The 17,076-nt window shown below is 37.9% G+C and overlaps 1 protein-coding gene across 1 annotated transcript in view; it reads right to left on the minus strand.

The window, feature by feature from the left end:
- Positions 1–17,076, minus strand: part of Nlgn1 (neuroligin 1) — a 997,420-nt gene that overhangs the window by 884,493 nt on the left and 95,851 nt on the right. Inside the window, exon 2 of the mRNA XM_055625983.1 lies at positions 6,599–6,699. The gene's annotated coding sequence lies outside the window, so the exon portion shown is untranslated. The remainder of the gene's footprint in view (positions 1–6,598; positions 6,700–17,076) is intronic.

Below are 17,076 nucleotides of genomic sequence, written 5' to 3' on the forward strand. Positions count from 1 at the left end.
AAGCAAGTGTCTCTCTACATGCTGAGCCATGCCAACAGCCCTGAGAATTTTTTTTTAATACCAGACTCTGAAAAGCTTTAAGAACAATATCAAAGTTTTACTGTGCAAGGAGAGCAAGAAGATAGGGAGAAGAGCTAGTGGCCAAATATTTCTCAGTTTAATGAGAGAGATAGATAGATATATGTATTCAAAACACCTAGTAAATTGCAGTCAGTGCGTTCAAATAAAACCATAGCTAGGCATGCACAATGATAAAGTATTAAAGGCAAATAGAGAAAAACAATATATTAATTGAGGGATGAAACGATTCAAGTGACCACGGAGTCTAACAAAGAGCTTGTGTGAATCAGATAAGTGTAGTCTTTGCATGAGAGGTTAGACAATTACAGAAAAACCACAATCAAAACACAGAGTAATAGAACTCAGCTTCATCACAGTTAAGAACGAAATAAAAAACTCCTGCACACGGCAGCTAAGGAACCATGCAGAAGAGGGGTTGGGAACACTGTGAGAAGTACAGGCTGAGGGAGGGCACTGTCAGATTGTGTCTCCTAGTAATGTCAGACATTCCATCCATGGAATCTCACCAACATGACTGGTGAATCATGAGCTAAACAGAGACAATGATAATAGACATTCCAAAGTGAGCAGGGTAAAGCTGATGAGGTCTCACCCTACACAAAGAGCCTCAAGCAACTAAGGAACACTTTGCGGAAAAAATAGTCTTCCCCAGGGAAGAACATACCAATTAGCTATGCTATACCATATGGTCAGCCTTGAAAACCGTGGTGGGGTGGTGTTGAAGGGAGGAAAGGGAAAGTGGTGTAATTAAAATAAAAAAAGAAAAAGAAAAGATTTTAAAAAGTGTGGGTGTCCTAAAGCAATGGGAAAAACTAACGTTCTGAAAAAGAAACACAGTGTCAGCCCGGAATTCTGTATTAAACAAAACTCTCTTTTAAGAAGGGCGATGAATAAGTGAAATGGTTATCATTAGCTAATCTACATTTAAAAAGCTAAATTAAAGTTTTTCAAATTAAAATGAAAATCTGACAAACTGTAGATTGGAACTAAAAATATCTAGGTGACTTATGTAAAAGGTGTTGTTTTTCCTTCATGACTTGTCTAAAATGCAAATGACTTACAAGAAAATACATGACTGCACTGAGAGGTTTGTAACCCATGGAGATGTAATATACAGATATGTATATCATGGTTGTTCCTAGGTGATTGTAAAGATGGAGAATGGGTCTAAAGGGATTCAAGGTATCTAAAATGTTTTTATAATTATACGTAAGTTGGAGTCCATCAGTGTTTTACTATGTGATCAAGAAGGGTTCATGAGGGATTATGAGATGTTAGTTGTCATGGGAGAAAAAGTATCGTTCTCTTCGTTGGTTGGGCCACTTTCCATTCGAGTAAGTAAACAACCCCCAAGTTATACAAGCAATGACAATTAAGCTCAAATAGGTCACACACACACACACACACACAAATATATATATATATGTATATGTATACAGATAGAGAGAGAGAGACAGAGACAGAGAGATAGAAGTGGGATGGAGCTTGTGAGCAATAAAGGTCTCAGTAGCAAAGGAAAAGGGGAATGAAAGAAGAAAATGGGATGAAATGAACAAATTCATTATATACACTTATGAAAATGTAAAGAAAAACCAAAAATTAATAAAACCAAAGTCCTAAAATCTAAGTGTCTATCTTAAGAAAATGGAGTAGAAAGGGTTGAATCACGAGTAAGAAAAAAAATGATAAATCACAAACTAAAAGCAAAAATAAGTGAAGAAAGAAATAGTAACACATTAGAGAAAATTAATAGAGAAAAAGGTGTATGCCTTTATTAGGAAATGTGAGCTGAATTTATAATAAGAAATATTAGGAAGACCCAATAAGGTATCACTATAGATGCTAAGTGCATTGATTGGCATGAGAAAACAATACACTTTATGAAAGTACGTGTGACAAGAGAGATGAGACAATTTCATTGAAAAACTCATACTAGAAAAAGACTCTTTAAAATGGGTGCTTTGAAGTAGAATTAGTGGGAAAATTCTAAATATAAAACTTCAAAGTTAGATGTTTTTATTCATAAATTCTACTAAACAGTTACAGAGACTAATTAAGATTCTACCAAGCAGGGTATCAAAGCAGATGCTGAGACACATAGTCAAACTTTGAGCAGAGTGTAGGGAATCTTATGAAAGAAGAGAGAGATAGAAAGACCTGGAGAGGACAGGAGCTAGACAAGAAAAGTAACAAAACCAAAAAATCTGAGCACAGGGATCTTTTCTGAGACTGATACTACAAACAACGACCATACATGGAGATAACCTAGAACCCCTGCACAGATATAGCCCATGGCAGTTCAGGGTTCAAGTGGGTTCCCTAAGTAAGGGGAACAGGGACTGTTTCTGACATGAACTCAGTGGCTGGCTCTTTGATCACCTCCCCCTTATGGAGGAGCAGCCTTACCAGTCCACAGAGGCAAACAATGCAGCCAGCCCAGATGAGACCTGATAGGCTTGGGTCAGAGGGAAGAGGGGGAGAACCTCCCCTGTTACTGGACTTGGTAAGGGGCATGGAAGAAGAGGATGGAGGGAGGATGGGATTGAGAGGGGACAAGGGAGGTGGCTACAGCTGGGATATAAAGTGAATCGTCCGTAATTAATAAAAATAATAAGATGTCATTCCAACAAATGTATCTGATAATAGGAATAAAAGAAAAGAATTACTGTTTATGGGACAAATTTTACTGTGCCACAAAAAAACAAACATAAGACCTTATAATAACAGAAATCACAGATTAATAAACTTCATTAAAAGTGGTATAAAATCATTAGCAAATATTACCTAATTGAAATAAGCAATATTCAAAGTAAGCAAATTCCATACAGAGACTGTGAGGTTAGCTTAATAATTAAAATTAGTGTGTAGTTCATAATATTAACAATTATGACTGAAACAGTAAGACAGTATTCATCATATTATTTTCAAAAATATGAAATTGTTATAAAAAAGAAAGCCTATGACTTAAAATAATAGAAAAGTAACTTATATTGTTATACTCTTATTACATTTTTCAAGTTTCCAAGACAATATGTGTAGAAATTAGTAGGTATTGATTATAAACCTTTAAGCCAAACAGCTTAAACAAGTGTTAACCAATATCTTGCTATGTTAAAAGACAATAAACTCATAGGTTAGTGAGCCTCTTATAATTAAACAAATAGGTAAAGTATAATAGTTATATACTTGTGATTCTAACTACTTGAGGCTGATAGCCAGATTGATACCATCCAGGGAACATAACAGAACCTTGCCTCAAAAATCAACCATAACGAAATCGTGGCTTAAAATCTGCTTAGCTGTACAAAAAAATTTTAAAAAAAAATCACGAATATTTTCCCTAGAAACAAACAACCATATGTCCTTTTATTTTATGCAAGAAGTCCTAGTTAATGCAATGAAGTGAGAAAATGAATAAAACCACATGGAGAGAAAGGGAAGATGTACGATTGTGTTATATATGGTCAACCAAACTTCTGCAAAAAGGAATGTATGCTAAAGAATCTATGTAAAAGACAGTCTTAATAGCTTTAGACTTAAAAACATAGGTGCATAGTTGGTAATAAATACAAATTATATTTCTACCAACTTGTGGCACACTTAGCAATAAAATAAATAAAATGCATCATGACAAATTCTATGTGAAGTATGAAAAGTAAACGTAACAGGAGACTTGAGAAATCTGTAAAAGACATTAGAAACCTACACACAAAAGTTGGGAACAGACAAACAAGACCAAGGAAATATAGGATCAAAGTTGATCAGTCAATATACCATGTCCATGGCTGGGAGACACCTGCTTTCTCAAATCATGGGCGTAGGAACAACACCAATAAAATCTCGGCATCTTCTTTTGTAGAAATTGACAAAGAGACTGTGGAATCTATAATCTATAAACAAAAGCTTTTGGACAGCTGAATCGCTTTTTAAAAACCATTGAAACACTTGTAGCGCCAGATTTTAAGACTTAGTGTAAAGACAATAATCAAAAGGGTATCCAACCAACACAAAGTTAGACACACAGATCAATAGAATGCAAATGCACCTAGACTGAACCCTTTTCAGGAAATTGATTTTTAACAAAAGTGACAAGATAATTTGGGGAAAAGATGGCCTACCAAGAAATGTTACTGGAATGATTGGATATTCAAAGAGAAAATGCTTCCCATGACCTGTAACTCACAAAAAGCAGAAGAAGACATAGTATATACATGATTCTAAGACTTAATGCAGAAGATGAAAAATAGACCATAAAAATAAAACAAGATGAATATTTTTTATTTTGAATGAAACAAATCTTTCTAATATTCTACATCAAAATGACAAAAATACAAAAAAACTGATAAATTTTTACATACTGAAAACCAAATACCTATTTATCATGTACCAATGAACAAATGAAACTCTGTACTGAATATCCAGAACAAAGAATAAATAAATAAATAAATAAATAAATAAATAAATAAATAAATAAATAAATAAATAAAAGTAAAACTTTGGTCTTCATAATCTGCCCTTTGAGATACACTTTTGGTCTGATAAGATATATCAGAGTAAATTGCTTTCCTTGAAAGTTTGAGGACCTGAATTCTATTCTCAGAACTCAGTTTGTTTCTCATAAGCTTTAGTAGTTTGGTTACACATATAATCCAGGAGCCTGAGAAGCACAGACAGAGAGTTCCTTGAGACCCACTTGGTGAACACTAGTCCAATAAGGAACGTCTCAAAAAGGCACTGGGTAATATTCCACTGTGTAGCTGTACCACAATTTCTGTATCCATTCCTAAGTTGAGGGGCATCTGGGTTGTTTCCAGCTACTGGCTATTACAAATGAAGCTGCTACAATCATGGTTGAGCAAACGTCCTAATTGCGTACTTGAGCCTCTTTTTGATCTATAACTAGGAATGGTATGGCTGGATCTTGATGAAGCTCTATTCCTAATTGTCTGAGAAAGCGCCAGATTGATTTCCAGAGTTGTTGTACAAGTTTACATTCCCATCAGCAGTGGAGGAGGGTTCCCCTTTCTCCACAACCTCTCCAGCATGTGTCACTTTAGTTTTTGATCTTAGCCATTCTGATGGGTGCAAGGTGAAATCTCAGGGTCGTTTTGATTTGCATTTCCCTGATGACTAATGACATTGAGCAGTATTACTCAGCAATAAAAAAGAAGGATATCATGAAGTTTGCAGGTAAATGGTGGGAACTGGAAAAGATCATCCTGAGTGAGGTATCCCAGAAGCAGAAAGACCCACAAAGTATATATTCACTCATAACTGGATACTAGACATATAATATAGGATAAACATACTAAAATATGTAAACCTAAGGAAGCTAATCAGGAAGGAAGACTCTGGCTAAGACGCTCAATCTCCATTCAGAAAGGCAAAGAGGGTGGACATTGGAGGAGGGAGAAAACAGGAAATAGGACATGAGCCTACCACAGAGGGCCTCTGAAAGGCTCTACCCTGCAGGGTATCTAGGCAGATGTTGAGACTCATTGCCAAACTTTTCGCAGAGTACAGGAAATCTTATGAAAGATGTGGGAGATAGTAAGATCTGGAGAGGACAGGAGCTCTACAAGGACAGCGATAGATATTAAAAGTCTGGGCACAGGGGTCTTTTCTGAAACTGGTACTCCAGCCAAGAACCACTCATGGAGATGGCCTGGAACCCCTGCACAGATGTAGCCCATAGCAGTTCAATGTTCAAGTGTTCCAAATGGGAACAGGGACTCTCTCTGACATGAACTGTTTGGCCTGCTCTTTAATCACCTCCCCCCTGATGGAGGAGCAGCCTTACCAGGCCACAGAGGAAGACAATGCAGCCACTCCTAATGAGACCTAATAGACTAGGAACAGGAGGAAAGAAAGGAAGACCTCTCCTATCAGTGGACTTGAGGAGGGGCATGCATGAAGAAGGGGGGAGGAGGGAGAGATTTGGAGGTGAGGAGGAAGGTAGATACAGGGGGGATACAAGGGGAATAAAGTGTAATTAATAAAAATTAAAAAATAAAGCAAAAGAAATAAGAAAAGGCACTGGGAAAATGAATGACGTTAGTCTCCATAGGCTAGACAAAGAACTGCAGACAACTGTGAAATGCTGAGAGTGAGAGAATAGTATTCCCCAGGGAAGACCAAAATAACTGGTTATTCAGTCTGAAATGGTCATAATATAATGCAGACTAAGAAAATTGCACTTAGGTATTTAGGATATATATTATATAATATATAAATAATATGTATATATTTCTAACTATATATAGATATATATTTATCAATCTGTGTGTTGTATATGTGTGTATAACATATGTGTCAAGCACACACACACACACACACACACACACACACACACCAATTACAATTACGAAAAAAGGCCATGATAGAGAGCAAGGATGGATGGGTATACTGGACAGTTTGGAAGAAAGAATTGGAAAGGGGAATAATGTAATTGTATGTCTTTTAACCTTCAAACTGTTTTAAATTCAAAAGAAATATAATGAATAAGGGTGCTACTTACAAAAGAGAAGAAACTCCATGATTCCGATGGCATGAAAATTCGTAGATTCTAAGAAATGGATCCAGGCAGCAGAGAAGAATACTTTGCTGTGAGGTGATTTGCTGTATGGGTAACAAGGGAAAGCAGGAGATTAATTTGATACTTATATGCTTCACATGTTTTTAATGTCCTGTTTTGTTGCTTGTAATGTATGTATTAATAAAGTGATAGAAAGGCAGATAAATGATAGATAACATTTATAAAACAGGATAATAGCTAAATATTTACAATAGATTTTAATAGAGTATATAGATATAGACAGATAGATACATAGATAGGTAATAGATGGCTAAATAATTGATAAATATTAGACATATATGATAGTAAAGGAAAATCATTGAATGCCCACATAAAAACAAAAGTTTTTAGACAAATCTTAAAAATCAAGGTAAAAATATTATATCATACCTCATTTAATTAAAAAAATCCTACTTAAAAAGCAAATCATGGAGAAAAATGAATAGGAAAGCAGTAAGCTGATAAACTTACAGTGGGGTAAAACAATATAGTTAATGACACTGGGAATAGAGATACCAGAGCTTATTACAATTTTCTTTCCAAATTTATAAATATTTAGGAATTATCAAGGAAATACTACAAGTACAATTAATAATAATCAAAGAAATAACCTGTGTATTTCCAATAAATCACTTGTACTACTTGTGCTAAATACTTTTTATTTCTACTTTTCCAACTTGTTGGTTGCGTGCATTCTTCCACATCACTGATGTAGTTTTAGTCTGAGTTTACCACTTAATGATCATACGATGTTGTACAATATTTAGGCTCTATGTGCCTCAATTTTGTCTTTGTATTTTGTTTTATATCAGCAATCTTTGTATTATATCAGTGATAGGGTAGTATTTTCATGTGTTTTTGTTAGAATCAAAAGTGTTTACACTTTTTAAATGCTTGGAATTTTGTCTATCACATGGTAAACAATACAAAATCTTAGCTATTACAATATTATTGTAAGGGAAGGAGTCCAAGACAACAGACTGGTGTCCAAGATGGCGTCGGACCAGCATCCACCAAGCACCATATCTGGGGCACAGGATCTGAACCTCAGAAACTGGTGAGTGGAAGGGCAGCTGAATCCAGAACATTGACATTGAGGATTCCTGGGCAAAAGGAGATAACCTGTGAACTGGGACAGTGAGAGTGGCAAATATTCAACCCCCTTACATTTCCCTTTGCCCCAAGCAGGGCCTCCCTACTCGGTGGAGGTGGCAGTGGTTGCCCCAAACAATAGCCTCCATGCTCAGTGACTCTGCCCCATGTACAGGCCTCCCTGTTCAGCAGAGGAGGTGATGATTGCCCCAAGCACTATCCTCCATTCTAGGTGTGCAGAGGCAGCGGGTGGCTGTACAGACCTCCCAGTGGGCAGCTGTACCAGCCTCCTAGGCCTGTGGCGGCAACATCATGGTACCTAGCCCAAGTAGGAGCCTCTATGCTCAGTGACTAAGACTGCAGAGGTGGCTAACCCAAGTAAGAGTCTCCCTGCCTGGAGGCCAAACAATGGACACCACTGAGCTGACAGATCTCCTACACTCTCAATTGCCCCTGTGAACAAAAAACTGAGAGTAGAGAACACTGGGCTTTTCCAATTAAGCCTGTGAGAGAGAGTAAGTGTGCCTTCAAGTAAGTGCTTGCAGAGGCCCAGATCCAGGGTCCTTCTATACCAGCAGCCACACATAGGATGCCTCCCATCCACACCCCCACTGTGGGCAACATAGGTATCCTTGGGACAGCATTATAGACACTGAAGCCCCTGTTCTGTGGGTCTACCAGTGGAGTCCAGGCAAACAATTCCTGGAGCCCAGACAGATCTGAATACCAGGAGGACAGTATAACAAACCTATAGGCCACGGGGGTATTCATGGCACCTGTGTATGCTCATTGTGCCTGCAAACAGTACCAGTACCTGCACCCCTTCTTGTGATTAAGCTCCACATTCCAGGCACCTACACACTCTAGCACCCTGTCCTTCAAGGCACACTTGCACACACACGCCCGTGCTTGTGGAAATGCACCTGCAAACCTCCTCCCTTAGCTACAGCTGAAACACCAACAGCTACTCTCAAACCAGTGGACTTCTCTTATCTTACTGAGGAATATTCCAGACAGCAGAGACAAACAGAAACAGTCTGAAGTACAGACTCCAGGAAAAAACAGTGAAGATTACAGATAAGCAGATGGCTAGAGGTCAGTGTAAGAACATACCCAACAAAAACCAGGACATTATGGCTTCACCAGCAACCCCCAAAGTCAGTGGATATGCTACTTCATCAGAAACAAAGGAAAATGATCTCAAATCAATGTTTATACAGTTGTTAGAGGCACATAAAGAGGAAACAAACAAAGCTCTCAAAGAAATACAGGCAAATACAAACAAACAAATAGAGGCACAAGTAAAGGCACAAATAGTAACATACAGAAAGGAAACAAACAAAAAAAATAGAGGCCATCATGGAAAGACAGGAATCCACATTCAAACAGATGAAGGAAATGGAGCAACACATGAAAACAGGATTAGAATCAATAAAGAAAACACAAACAGAGAAAACCCTGGAGGTGTAGACCTTAGAGAAAAGAAAGGTACCACAAAGAAAAGCAACACCAACAGAATGCAAGAGATGGAAGACAGAATCTCAAGCGCTGAAAATACAATCGCATAAATTGATACAACTCTCAAATAAAAAGTAAAATCAGAAAAGTACCAAACACAAAATATCCAAGAAATCGAGTATGTCATGAAAAGATGAAATCTAAGAATAACAGGAATTAGACGAAAAAGATTCCAGGATGCAGGGTCCAGAAAATCATGGAAGAAAATATTCCCAATTAAAAGAAAGAGATGTTTATAAAAATGCAAGAAGCCTACAGAAAACTAAATACAATAGACCAGAAAGGAAACTCTGCACATCACATAATAGTCAAAACACTAAATCTACAAAACAAAGAAAAAATATTAGATTCAGCAGGCGAAAAAGGCCGAGTAACATATAAATGTAGATTTATCAGTATCACACCAGGCTTCTCAACAGAAACTATGAAAGCCAGAAGGCACTGGGCAGATGTCATGAAGACTCACAAATGCTAACCCAGACTACTATACCCTGCAAAGCTTTCAGACAGCATAGGTGGAGAAAACAAAATATTCCATGACAAAGCTAAACTTAAACAATATGTGCATGGCAATCCAGCCCTACAGAAGATACTAAAAGGAAAACTCCAATCCGAGGAAAAAAACTGAACCTAAGAAGACATGGAATATAGATAACTTCACAACAAAATATTAAAAGAAAACAAGCACTGAAACACAGTAACACCACCAACTCCACAATAAAAGGAACTAACTTTCATTGGTCACTATTATCTATCAACATCAATGGACTCAACTCTCCAATGAAAAGACACAGACTAACAGAATGGTTGCAGAAACAGGATCCAACATTCTGCTGCATCCAAGAAACACAGCTCTGCAACAAAAATAAACACTACCTCAGAGTAAAGGGCTGGAAAAATGTTTTTCAAGCAAATGGATCCAGAAAACAAGCTGGGGTAGCTATCCTAATATCTAATAAAATAGACTTTCAACCAAAATTAATAAAAAAAGATGAGGAGGGGCACTTCATTCTCATTAAAGGAAAACATCCACGACCAGAATATTACAATCCTGAACATCTATGCCCCAAATAAAAAAGTACTTGCATTTGTAAAAGAAACATTGTAAAAGCTTAAATCACACAATGATCCCAAAACCTTAATAGTGGGAGACTTCAACACTCCACTCTCACCAAAGGACAGATCATCTAGACAGAAGCTAAACAGGGAAATTATGACAGTTGCAGTGGTCCTAAATCAAATGGACCTAATAGATGTCTACAGAACTTTATACCCAAGCTCAAAAGAGTATACCATCTTTTCAGCACCTCATGGAACCTTTTCAAAAGTTGACCTCATAGTCAGGCACAAAGTAAGAAATAATCCTGTGTATCCTATCAGCCCACCATGGCTTAAAACTAGACCTCAAAAACAACAGAAATAACAAAAAAGACTACATACACATGGAAAATAAACAACTCTGTACTCAAGGACAGCTTGGTCATGGAAGAAATAAAAAAAGAAATTAGACACTTCCTAAAATTCAATGAAAATGAAGGTACAACTTACCCAAACTTATGGGACACAATGAAAGCAGTGCTAAGAGGAAAGGTCATAGCACTATGTGCCTCCAGAAAGAAGTCTGAGATATCTCATACAGGCAACTTAACAGCACACCTAAAAGCCCTAGAAAAAAAGAAGCAGACACACCCAAGAGGAGTAGAAGATTAGAAACAATCACACTGAGAGATGAAATTAATGAATTAGAAACAAAGAAAACAATTCGAAGAATCAATGAGACCAAGACCTGTTTTTTTGAGTGAAGTGATTGGCCTGCTCTTTGATCACCTCCCCCTGAGGGGAAATCAGCCTTACCAGACCACAGAGGAAGACAATGCAGCCACTTCTGATGAGACCTAACAGATTATGATCAGAAGGAAGAAAAAGAAACCCTTCCTTACCAGTGGACTTGGGGAGGGGAATGTGTTGAGAAGGGGGAAAAAGGGAGGGATTGGGAGGGGAGGAGGGAGGGAACTAGAGGGAACTTTATTTACTTTATTTAAAGTAAATAAAGTATAATTAAAATAAAAAATTAAAAAAGAGAAAATCAATAAGATAAACAAACCCTTAGCCAAAAATCTAAAAGGCAGAGAGACAACATCCAAACCAGTAAATCAAAAACAAAAAGGGGAATATAACAACAGACTCTGAGGAAATCCAACAATTATTAGGTCTAACTGCAAAAGTCTATATGCCACAAAATTTGAAAATCTAAATAAAATGGACAATTTTCTTGATAGACTCCATTTACCAAGATTAAATCAAAATCAGGCAAAGAGATTAAACAGGCTATGTCCCCCAAGGAGATAGAAGCAGTCATTATCATACTCCAACCAAGGACTATTCGTGGAGATGACCTGGAACCCCTGCACAGGTGTAGCCCATGGCAGTTCAGTGTCCAAGTGGGTTACATAGTAATGGGAAGAGGGACTGCCTCTGACATAATCTGATTGGCCTGCTTGTTGATCACTTCCCCCTGAGGGGTGAGCAGCCTTACCAGGCCACAGTAGAGGACAATACAGCCACTTTTGATGAGAACTGATAGACTAAGATCAGAAAGAAGAGAACCTCCCCTATCAGTGGACTTGGGGAGGGGCATGCATGCAGAAAGGGGAAGGAGGGTGGGATCGGGAGGGGAGGAGGGAGGGGCTTATGGGGGGATACAAAATGAATAAAGTGTAATTAATAAAAAAATTAAAAAAAAAAAGAGTTTCCCTTCCAAAAAAAGCCCAGGGCCAGATGGTTCCAGTGCAGAATTTTACCAGGTCTTCAAAGAAGAGCTAGCTCCAATGCTCTTCAAACAATTCCACAAAATAGAAACAGAAGGAACATTATCAAACTCATTCTATGAAGCCACAGTCACCTTGGTACCTAAACCTCACAAAGACCCAACAAAGAAAGAGAATTTCAGGCCAATCTCCCTCATGAACATTGATGCAAAAATACTCAACAAAATACTTGCAAACCAAATCCAAGAACACATCAAAGACATCATCCACTATGACCAAGTAGGCTTCATCCCAGGCTTGCAGGGATGGTTCAATATACAGAAATCCATTGATGTAATTCACCATATAAAAAATCTGAAGGAGGAAAACCACATGATCACCTGCTTAGATGCCAAAAAAGCATTTGATAAAATCCAACACACATTCATGTTTAAAGTCTTAGAAAGATCAGGGATACAAGACATTCCTAAACATAGTAAAGACAATATACAGCAAACCTATAGCCAACATCAAATTAAACAGAGAGAAACTTAAATTAGTCATATTGAAATCAGGGACAAGACAAGGCTGACCACTCTCTCTGCATCTCTTCAACATAGTAGATGACATCATAGCTAGAGCAATAAGACAACTAAAGGAGATGAAGGAGATATGAACCAGAAAGGAAAATTTCAAAGTATCACTATTTGCAGATGATATGATAGTATGCATGAGTCACCCCAAAAATTCAACTGGATATCCCCTTCAGCTGATAAACTCCTTCAGCAAAGAGCCTGGATACAAAATTAACTAAAAAAAAAAAATTAGTAGCCCTCCTGTATAGCAAAGACAAAAGAACTGAGAAAGAAATTAGGGAAACAACACCTTTTACAATAGCCACTAATAATATAAAGTACTTGGGTGTGACTCTAACCAAGCAAGTGAAAGACCTGTTTGAAAAAAACTTCAAGTCCCTGAAGAAATAAATGGAAGATGATATTAGAAAATGGAAGGTCTCCCATGCTCATAGATCAGTAGGATTAACATAGTGAAAATAGCCATCCTGCCAAAATCAGTCTACAGATTCAATGCAATTCACATCAAAATACCAACACAAACTTTTTTATAATTTTAATTTTTTATATTAATTACAGGTTATTTACTTTGTATTCCAACTGTAGCCCCCTCCTCATTCCTTCGCAATCCCACCCTCCCTGTGCCTCTCGAAGTCCACTGATAGGGGAGGTCCTCCTCCCTTTCCATCTGACCCTAGTTTATCAGATCTCATCAGGACTGGCTGCAATGTCCTCCTCTGTGGCCTAGCAAGGCTGCTCCTCCCTTGTCGGGGAGCGGGGGGTCAAAAAGCCAGCCCATGAGTTCATGTTAGAGACAGTCTCTGTTTCCCTTACTAGGGTAACCCACTTGGATGCTGAGCTGCCATGGGCTACAGCTGAGCAGGGGTTCTAGGTTATATCCATGCATGGTCCTTGATTGGAGAATCAGTCTCAGAAAAGACTCCTGTGCTCAGATATATTTGGTCCTTGTGGAGCACCTGTCCTCTCCAGGTTTTATAACTCCCCCTTCTTTCATATGATTCCCTCCACTCTACACAAGGTTTGGCTATGAGTCTCAGCATCTGCTTTGATACACTGCTAGGTAGAGTCTTTCAGAGGCCTTCTATGGTAGGCTCCTGTCCTGTTTCTTGTTTTCACCTACTTCCAATGTCCATCCTATTTGTCTTTCTAAGTGAGGATTGGTCATCTTACCAGAGAAACTCTTCTTGTTTAGCTTTTTTAGCTGTACAAATTTTAGTACATTTGTCCTATCTTATAGGTCTAGTATCCACTTCTAAGTTATTGTATACCATGTGCGTCTCTCTGCTTCTGGGATACCTCACTCAGTATGATCTTTTCAAGATCCCACCACTTGCCTGCAAATTTCATGATTCGCTTGTTTTTAGTTGCTGAGTAGTATTCCATTGTATAAATGTACCACAGTTTCTGTATACACATTCCTCTGCTGGGGGACAACTGGATTCAACGGAACCAAATAGAAGACCCTGAAATAAACCCACAAACCTCTAGGTACTTGATTTTTGACAAAGAAGCAAAAACCCTTCAATGAAAGAAAGTCAGGATCTTCAACAAATGGTTCTAGTCTGACTGGATGTCTACGTGCAGAAAAATGAAAATAGATCTATATTTATCACCCTGCACAAAACTAAATTCCAAGTGGATCAAAGACCTCAACATTAAACCAGATACATTAAATCGGTTAGAAGAAAAAGTGGGAAAGAGCCTAGAACTCATTGGCACAGGAGACAACTTTCTGAACACCAACAGCACAGGCTCTAATATCAACAATCAATAAATGGGACCTCAAGAAACTGAAATGCTTCTGTAAAGCAAAGAACACTGTGGTCAGAATAAAACGACAGCCTACAGACTGGGAAAAGATCTTCACCAACCCTTCATCCTGAGTGAGGTATCCCAGAAGCAGAAAGACACACATGGTATATACTCACTTATAAGTGGATATTAGATATATAATACAGGATAAACATAGTAAAATCTGTACACATAAAAGAGCTAAGCAAGAAGGAGGACCTGGGTAAGATGATCAATCCTCACTCAGAAAGGCAAACTGGTTGGACATCAAAAGAGGGAGAAAACAGGGAACAGGACAGGAGCCTAGCACAGAGGGCCTCTGAGAGACTCTAACCTGCAGGGTATCAAAGCAGATGCTGAGACTCATAACCAAATTTTGGGCAGAGTTTAGGGAATCTTATTAAAGAAGGGGGAGATAGAAAGAACTGGAGGGGACAGGAGCTTTACAAAGGGAGCAACAGAACCAAAATATCTGGAAACAGTGGTCTTTTCTGAGACTGATACTCCAAACAAGGACCATGCATGGAGATAACCTAGAACCCCTGCACAGATGTAGCCCATAGCAGCTCAGTCTCTAAGTGAGTCCCTAGTAATGGAAACAGGGACTGTCTCTGACATGATCTCAGTGGCTGGCTCTTTGATCGCGTCTCCCTGAGGGGAGAGCAGCCTTACCAGGCCATAAAGGAAGACAATGCAGCCAGTTCTGAGGAGACTTCATAGGTCAGAGAGAAGGGTAGGAGGTCCTCTCCTATTAGTGGACTTGGAGAGGAGCATGGGCAGAGATGAGGGAAGGAGGCTGGGATTGGGAGGGGACGAGGGAGGGGGCTACAGCTCAGATATAAAGTGAATAACTGTAATTAATAAAAAGTAAAAATTAAAAATAATTAACAATATTATTGCACATGTACACTAACTAATGTACATCAGTCTAACTATATTTCAACAGGAAAGCACGAAAAACAGTTTGGGGATAGCTAATCCTCAATGTTATTATCAGCTGCAGTTGATGAACACAAACTGCAGTTTGTCGTGCATTTTTGTCTATTAGATATTAAAATTAAGCTGTTTTATATTCTTTGTTCCAGAGAACATGTGCAAATGAATCTCTCGACCACTTAGGCCAAATATGGAACACTTCCAGAAGGCAGAGACTCGGGTTCATATCTCATAAACATGCCTGGACTGAATTCTCAGGCAAGTGACTGAGCAGCTGTGTGACCTGAGGCTTCATATTTAATGTTGCTGAGCTTCAGTTTCTTCATTTGGAAAATGAGGCATGTATTTGGGAATAAAATAAATTTACTATGTATAAGACTTTAATACAAAGTACAGCATGTAATATAAACTCAGTAAGTGAAGTATTAATTTTTTACAACTCAAGAAATATTTACTGTTATATAAGATGTCTCAAGAACCATTGAAAACAACCTACAGCTTCAGGATAGATTCTAGAAAATACTTTGTCCTAGGAGATCATCTAGTTAGATACTCATAAGATGAATGCTGTGTCAGACTACTGATAGACACACCAAATACATTTTTTAAAGCAATATGACAGGTCTTCATCTATGCCAGGCAAGCCTTGAACTCACTGTATAGCCAAGGATGACCTTGACAGCCCTGCCTGTTTCTTTGGAGTTCTGAGGTTACAGTTGTGTTTTCCTACACCTGATTTCACATTCTAAATTTAAGCCTACATCAAAGACTCTGGATAACATGATTTCTATGTTTTATCACATTTTAAATAAATCAATTCACCCTATTTAATCAAAGGCTATAGGTTCTTACTTTGATAGTCTTCTAAGCAATGCTACTTTTCTATTGTCCTCTTTATTGAATATATTTGCATTTGCAAGGTATCCTGATTTAGTATTTTATTCAAAATCTTCTGCTGCTAATTATATTTCCTTTTATATAATCATGTGGTCTTATTAAAGCCCAACTTCTTTCTAATTTATTTAATTTTAACACAGGCATGAACAATATATATGCTTGGTTATTTAACCTTATCTTAAAAATATCCAAATATACAGGCAATTATAAGGTAGCAAATGCTTTCATTTGCAACTTTCATCTTTATCTGCATTCCAATTTTGCTTGATTGACTCATAAGAAGTACATGTCTATCCACAATGCTGTGCATGTAACAATTACTATGCCTAGCACTCTAATCATAAGTGAATTATGCACCATATCTAAGCAGGTTAACATTAAACGCTTGGGCTCATTAAATGATTATGTGTGACAGCTCTACCTTACACAGAGGTGTTGTTGGCAGATGCAGAGAGACCCATTCCTAACAGTTACAGAAGTTAACATTCCTTGACACCCACCATATGACAGGCAGGGCATTAAACACTTCTAATGCATTTTCTCCTTAAATACTTCTATCAGCTTCATGATGTGAATATTATTATCTCTGTCACTTTATGTGGCTTGGGAAAATTATATAAAGATCATGCAATGAAGTCAGAGAATTGAGTTAACGCCTTTGCTTCTGCTCTCATCTTTGCCATACCTCCCAGGGAGGAGAAACTTCAGAGATCAACTAATCATTGATAAGGACTGAGACAACAAATGACTGAAGGAGAGTCCTCCTTAAGAATAATCAACAGGGTCTAGTTACTGGCGCTACACAGAGCAATTAATGATGCATGTCTTATGACTTTATATCTGG

The sequence above is a fragment of the Psammomys obesus genome, unplaced genomic scaffold, assembly GCF_907164565.1.
Source record: "Psammomys obesus unplaced genomic scaffold, mPsaObe1.curated_primary_1811, whole genome shotgun sequence".
Taxonomy (NCBI): Eukaryota; Metazoa; Chordata; class Mammalia; order Rodentia; family Muridae; genus Psammomys; species Psammomys obesus.